This window comes from Aplidium turbinatum, chromosome 8 (genome assembly GCF_918807975.1).
Source record: "Aplidium turbinatum chromosome 8, kaAplTurb1.1, whole genome shotgun sequence".
NCBI classification, from domain to species: domain Eukaryota; kingdom Metazoa; phylum Chordata; class Ascidiacea; order Aplousobranchia; family Polyclinidae; genus Aplidium; species Aplidium turbinatum.
This window is the reverse complement of record NC_137479.1, coordinates 12517379-12523378: the sequence shown is the minus strand read 5'-3', so window position 1 is coordinate 12523378 and position 6000 is coordinate 12517379.

The following is a 6000-nucleotide window of genomic DNA, read 5'->3' as shown; positions in this document are numbered from 1 at the left end:
AAGCGATCTGTTTCGAGTGTTCATTACAAGCCGCCCACAGTTTGATGCGATCGGTGATAGTGCCTCCACCAAATATGCTGTAGCTTTCTCATTTCTGCTCGGATTTTAACAATTTTCCTATCGTTGGATGGCATTATGCTTCATCTACCCGAATGGATTAATTGCCAATCTAAAGTAGGCACTATATTTATGTAGCGCTAACTTAAACTTTACTATTTTGTACCAATTCTCAGCAATTCATTTTTTACAATAAAAATACCAAACCAACACAAATTAAAAGAGTAGCCTATGTCTTGCTTTATTCAAATGTTAACTTTCACATTTATATCTAATCCACAAAACGAGAAATCGTTGTTCAAACGTAGCCGGTGGAGGCACTATTCACCGATCACATCAAACTGTGGGCGGCTTATACTGGACCACGATCGAATCGCCTTGAAAAATGCATTGGAAAAAAGCTTGGTCGAGCGGTTACGTTTGAACAACGATTGCTCGTTTTGTGGATTAGATATAAATGTGAAAGTTAACATATGAATAAACCAAGACATACTCTTTTAATTTGTGTTGGTTTGGTATTTTTATTGTAAAAAATGAATTGCTGAGAATTGGTACAAAATAGTAAAGTTTAAGTTAGCGCTAGATCAATATAATGCATACCTTAAACTTGCAACCAATGAATTCGGATAGATGCAGTATCGTGCATTCCAACGATGGTAAAATTTCTCAAATCCGAGCAGAAATGAGAAAGCTACAGCACATTTGGTGGAGGCAGTATTCACTGATCACAGCAAACTGTGGGCGGCTTGTAATGAACACTGGAAACTGATCGCTTTGTGTTTGCATTGTTTTGGTAAAAAGCTTCGTCGAGCGGTTACGTTTGAACAACGATTGCTCGTTTTGTGGATTAGATATAAATGTGAAAGTTAACATTTGAATAAACCAAGACATACTCTTTTAATTTGTGTTAGTTTGGTATTTTTATTGTAAAAAATGAATTGCTGAGAATTGGTACAAAATAGTAAAGTTTAAGTTAGCGCTACATAAATGTAATGCCTACTTTAGATTGGCAATTAATCCATTCAAGTAGATGAAGCATAATGCCATCCAACGATAGTAAAATTGTTAGAATCCGAGCAGAAATGAGAAAGCTACAGCATATTTGGTGGAGGCAGTATTCATCGATCACATGAAACTGTGGGCGGCTTATACTGAACCACGATCGAATCGCCTTGAAAAATGCATTGGAAAAAAGCTTCGTCGAGCGGTTATGTTTGAACAACGATTTCTCGTTTTGTGGATAATATATAAACGTGAAAGTTGTTAGGTTAATAAAACAAGACATACTCTTTTAATTTGTGTTGGTTTGGTATTTTTATTGTAAAAAATGAATTGCTGAGAATTGTTACAAAATAGTAAAGTTTAAGTTAGCGCTACATAAATATAGTGCCTACTTTAGATTGGCAATTAATCCATTCGGGTAGATGAAGCATAATGCCATCCAACGATAGTAAAATTGTTAAAATTCGAGCAGAAATGAGAAAGCTACAGCATATTTGGTGGAGGCACTATTCACCGATCGCGTCAAACTGTGGGCGGCTTGTAATGAACACTCGAAACTGATCGCTTTGTGTTTGCATTGTTTTGGTAAAAAGCTTCGTCGAGCGGTTACGTTTGAACAACGATTGCTCGTTTTGTGGATTAGATATAAATGTGAAAGATAACATATGAATAAAGCAAGACATACTCTTTTAATTTGTGTTGGTTTAGTATTTTTATTGTAAAAAATGAATTGCTGAGAATTGGTACAAAATAGTAAAGTTTAAACCATCAGTTAATGGCTCCAGTGTTTATTTGTGAATTAGGGTTAACTGATTCGTATAGATGAAGCATAATGCCATCCAACGATAGTAAAATTGTTAGAATCCGAGCAGAAATGAGAAAGCTACAGCATATTTGGTGGAGGCAATATTCACCGATCACATCAAACTGTGGGCGGCTTATGCTGGACCACGATCGAATCGCCTTGAAAAATGCATTGGAAAAAAGCTTAGTCGAGCGGTTACGTTTGAACAACGATTGCTCGTTTTGTGGATTAGATATAAATGTGAAAGTTAACATATGAATAAACCAAGACATACTCTTTTAATTTGTGTTGGTTTGGTATTTTTATTGTAAAAAATGAATTGCTGAGAATTGGTACAAAATAGTAAAGTTTAAGTTAGCGCTAGATCAATATAATGCCTACTTTAAACTTGCAACCAATGAATTCGGATAGATGCAGTATCGTGCTTTCCAACGATGGTAAAATTTCTCAAATCCGAGCAGAAATGAGAAAGCTACAGCACATTTGGTGGAGGCACTATTCATCGATCACAGCAAACTGTGGGCGGCTTGTAATGAACACTGGAAACTGATCGCTTTGTGTTTGCATTGTTTTGGTAAAAAGCTTCTTCGAGCGGTTACGTTTGAACAACGATTGCTCGTTTTGTGGATTAGATATAAATGTGAAAGTTAACATTTGAATAAAGCAAGACATACTCTTTTAATTTGTGTTGGTTTGGTATTTTTATTGTAAAAAATGAATTGCTGAGAATTGGTACAAAATAGTAAAGTTTAAGTTAGCGCTACATAAATGTAATGCCTACTTTAGATTGGAAATTAATCCATTCGAGTAGATGAAGCATAATGCCATCCAACGATAGTAAAATTGTTAGAATCCGAGCAGAAATGAGAAAGCTACAGCATATTTGGTGGAGGCAGTATTCATCGATCACAGCAAACTGTGGGCGGCTTATACTGAACCACGATCGAATCGCCTTGAAAAATGCATTGGAAAAAAGCTTCGTCGAGCGGTTACGTTTGAACAACGATTTCTCGTTTTGTAGATAACATATAAACGTGAAAGTTGTTAGGTTAATAGAACAAGACATACTCTTTTAATTTGTGTTGGTTTGGTATTTTTATTGTAAAAAATGAATTGCTGAGAATTGGTACAAAATAGTAAAGTTTAAGTTAGCGCTACATAAATATAGTGCCTACTTTAGATTGGCAATTAATCCATTCGGGTAGATGAAGCATAATGCCATCCAACGATAGGAAAATTGTTAGAATCCGAGCAGAAATAAGAAAGCTACAGCATATTTGGTGGAGGCAGTATTCATTGATCACAGCAAACTGTGGGCGGCTTATACTGAACCACGATTGCTCGTTTTGTAGATAACATATAAACGTGAAAGTTGTTACGTTAATAAAGCAAGTATTTTTATTGTAAAAAATGAATTGCTGAGAATTGGTACAAAATAGTAACAGTTTAAGTTAGTGCTAGACCAATAATAATGCCTACAAATATAATAGGCTTTCCGCTTTTACTTCTATTCTGCGTTTTTGCACCCTTCCTACAAGTAGTTGCGTTTTTTTGCATGACGTCACAGATTTTTGTGACGTCACTAACCAAGGCGGCCGATCCTAAACCAGCACCGAAAATTGACATAGCTACTGGCACAGAAATCACCTTTGATTCGACTTTCATTTTTTATGCTCCTGTATAGGAAAGTGAACTGTATCGCTATACTGAGATGTGTGAATCATTACACAATTTGAAATCGTTAGGCCTACTCAAAAATAACAACTGTGCACACACTGGCACAACAAGTTTCACGCCTACGGTATTAATGTAAAAAAAATTGGGGGCCCCCAAAACCAAGGGGCCCGAGGCCTGTGCCTCGTGTGCCTCATTGTTAATCGGGCCCTGAGTCCGAGGATAAAGATTCAAAACCAAATCAAATCATTCTTGAAATTGCTAATATAATTTACTTTTTTCTTATTTGAAAAGCCGTAACAATTTGTGTTGTTGTACAACAAAACTTTCACTTAAAAAAATATGTAGGCCTACTCCTCAAAGGTCTATACACCAGGACTACTTTAACCGGTTCGGTGGCTTGGTGGTTAGTGCGTCGGCCTCTGAATCAGTAAGCATGAGTTCGATACTCTGTTGGGTCATAAAAATACCTTTCAAAAATGGTAGGCCTATTGAATCTAACTCCTGCTTGGCACTGAGCAATGGAATGGATTTGGGTAATAATAAGTTATACGGTAGGCTACTCAATTGCACCTTCATGCGGCGGCATTGACACTGTCTGCTTCGTAAAGCGCTGAGGAGGAACACATTCTACATTTCTGTGATCATCCCATGTATACAGCGCTTCTTAAAAAAGCAGGCATTAGCCTATTGTCTTTTTTATTACAGCCTAACGTAAATGTTACCAAGCCTATATCAAACTGTGTTTCTAGTTTTTTTGCTGATGACACTTAAGCTACTTTCTTTAAAAGCCTATGATTTATTGAATCTTTAGCGTTCAATAAACCTTGAAGCTAACTGAGTGGCACTCGCCGTCCAACTTTAATAGTTTTGCGGCTCATGGTTTGAGAAGGTAGCCACTTCAACATGACAAAATTATGCCACAGCCGCTGAAACCACAAACCAATCATAACTATGTTTTACTTCGCATTTTTCTTAGTTTTTGATAGGCACATAATCAAATTGTTACAGTATTGCATAATTTCTTTGCTAATATCAAACACGCATGCGGTAGGCTATGCCCTATATGCGGGAGTTAAAAATACAGCGCGGTTAAGTGAGCAAAAGAGATAAAAAATTTTAGAAAATTTCAATTCATTCTCATTTTTGAAGTGGACACGTGACTAAGTGCTCTCTCTCTGGCTTCACAACTGTCCTTCGTGGCACTCAGCATCAAGAAAATAAATTCATAGTAGCCTAATAATATAGGCTACAAAGCTGTGCCTCTATACATAGCCAGGGCCGTTGAGATAATATTTTGGGCCCGGAACCAATGAGATCCTTGGGCACCAAATCAAGACATTTGTTAGACAAGCCCATTTTGTATCCAAAGAATACGCTGTGGTTTCTTCATGTTCCAGGCCCCTTACAAAGGTTCCGAGCTCCTAAAATTATCTAAATCCTGGGTCCAAAGCACCCCCTGGACCTTCCTGGCAAGGCTACTCTACATAGTTTATGAATTAACCTACTTCAAAGGTTCTCAAACTGTGAGTCACGACGCCATGGTGCGTTGTTTTCAATTTTTCAAGGGCCTCCCACAATGATTCTGTTTCGTAACTTATCGAAATTCAAATGCGGCAATAAACTGCTTATCGAACAGATAATATCTCTTGACATACCGTATGCATTTGAACTCATTATTACGAAACTGTAGCATATGACTATGATTTAGTCAAGACGAAGGCTGGAAACACAAAAAATAAATAAAAGGTACTGATATTTCCATCATTAAGTGCGTGACAAGGAAAAAAGTTTAATGACCACACCACTACTCTATAGTACAGTCTACACGGCTACGTTAAAATTTTTCGCATTTGAAGCACTGATAAGTTGATAACAAAGCATATTTGTGATAGAAATATCCTTATTTTTTATTAATCGTTTATTATTGTATAAAAGTATAGCTTTGGTAGAGAGATACTTTTTGAAAACCATAGACAGATAATTAATCGATAACAGCTTAATAAGATTGAATTGCATAATTCAAAAAATAATACATAAAATAAAATAGCTAGGCCTACATAACTTCATAAAGAAATTTTCATTAAACTCCTCACGTTAGCCACACAAGGCATGTTTTTGTATAAAAATAATTTATAGGCCTACAAACAAATCGATGGCGTAGCAATGGGGTCTCCATTAGGCCCTACCATTGCTAATTTTTGCTTGCACATATTGAAACGAAAATTCTTGAAGAGTCTAAAGATTTCCATCCGAAACTTTATCTTAGGTATGTAGATGATATTTTTGCTATTTTTGATGATAAAGATTCGTGCTCAACTTTTCTAAATGTGCTAAATTCCCAACATAAAACCATAAAAGTCACAGTGGAAAAAGCTAGAGAAACTATACCATTCTTGGATGTGGAACTAAAGATTAACGAAAGTACTTTTGACACATAGGTTTGGCGAAAACCTAATAAC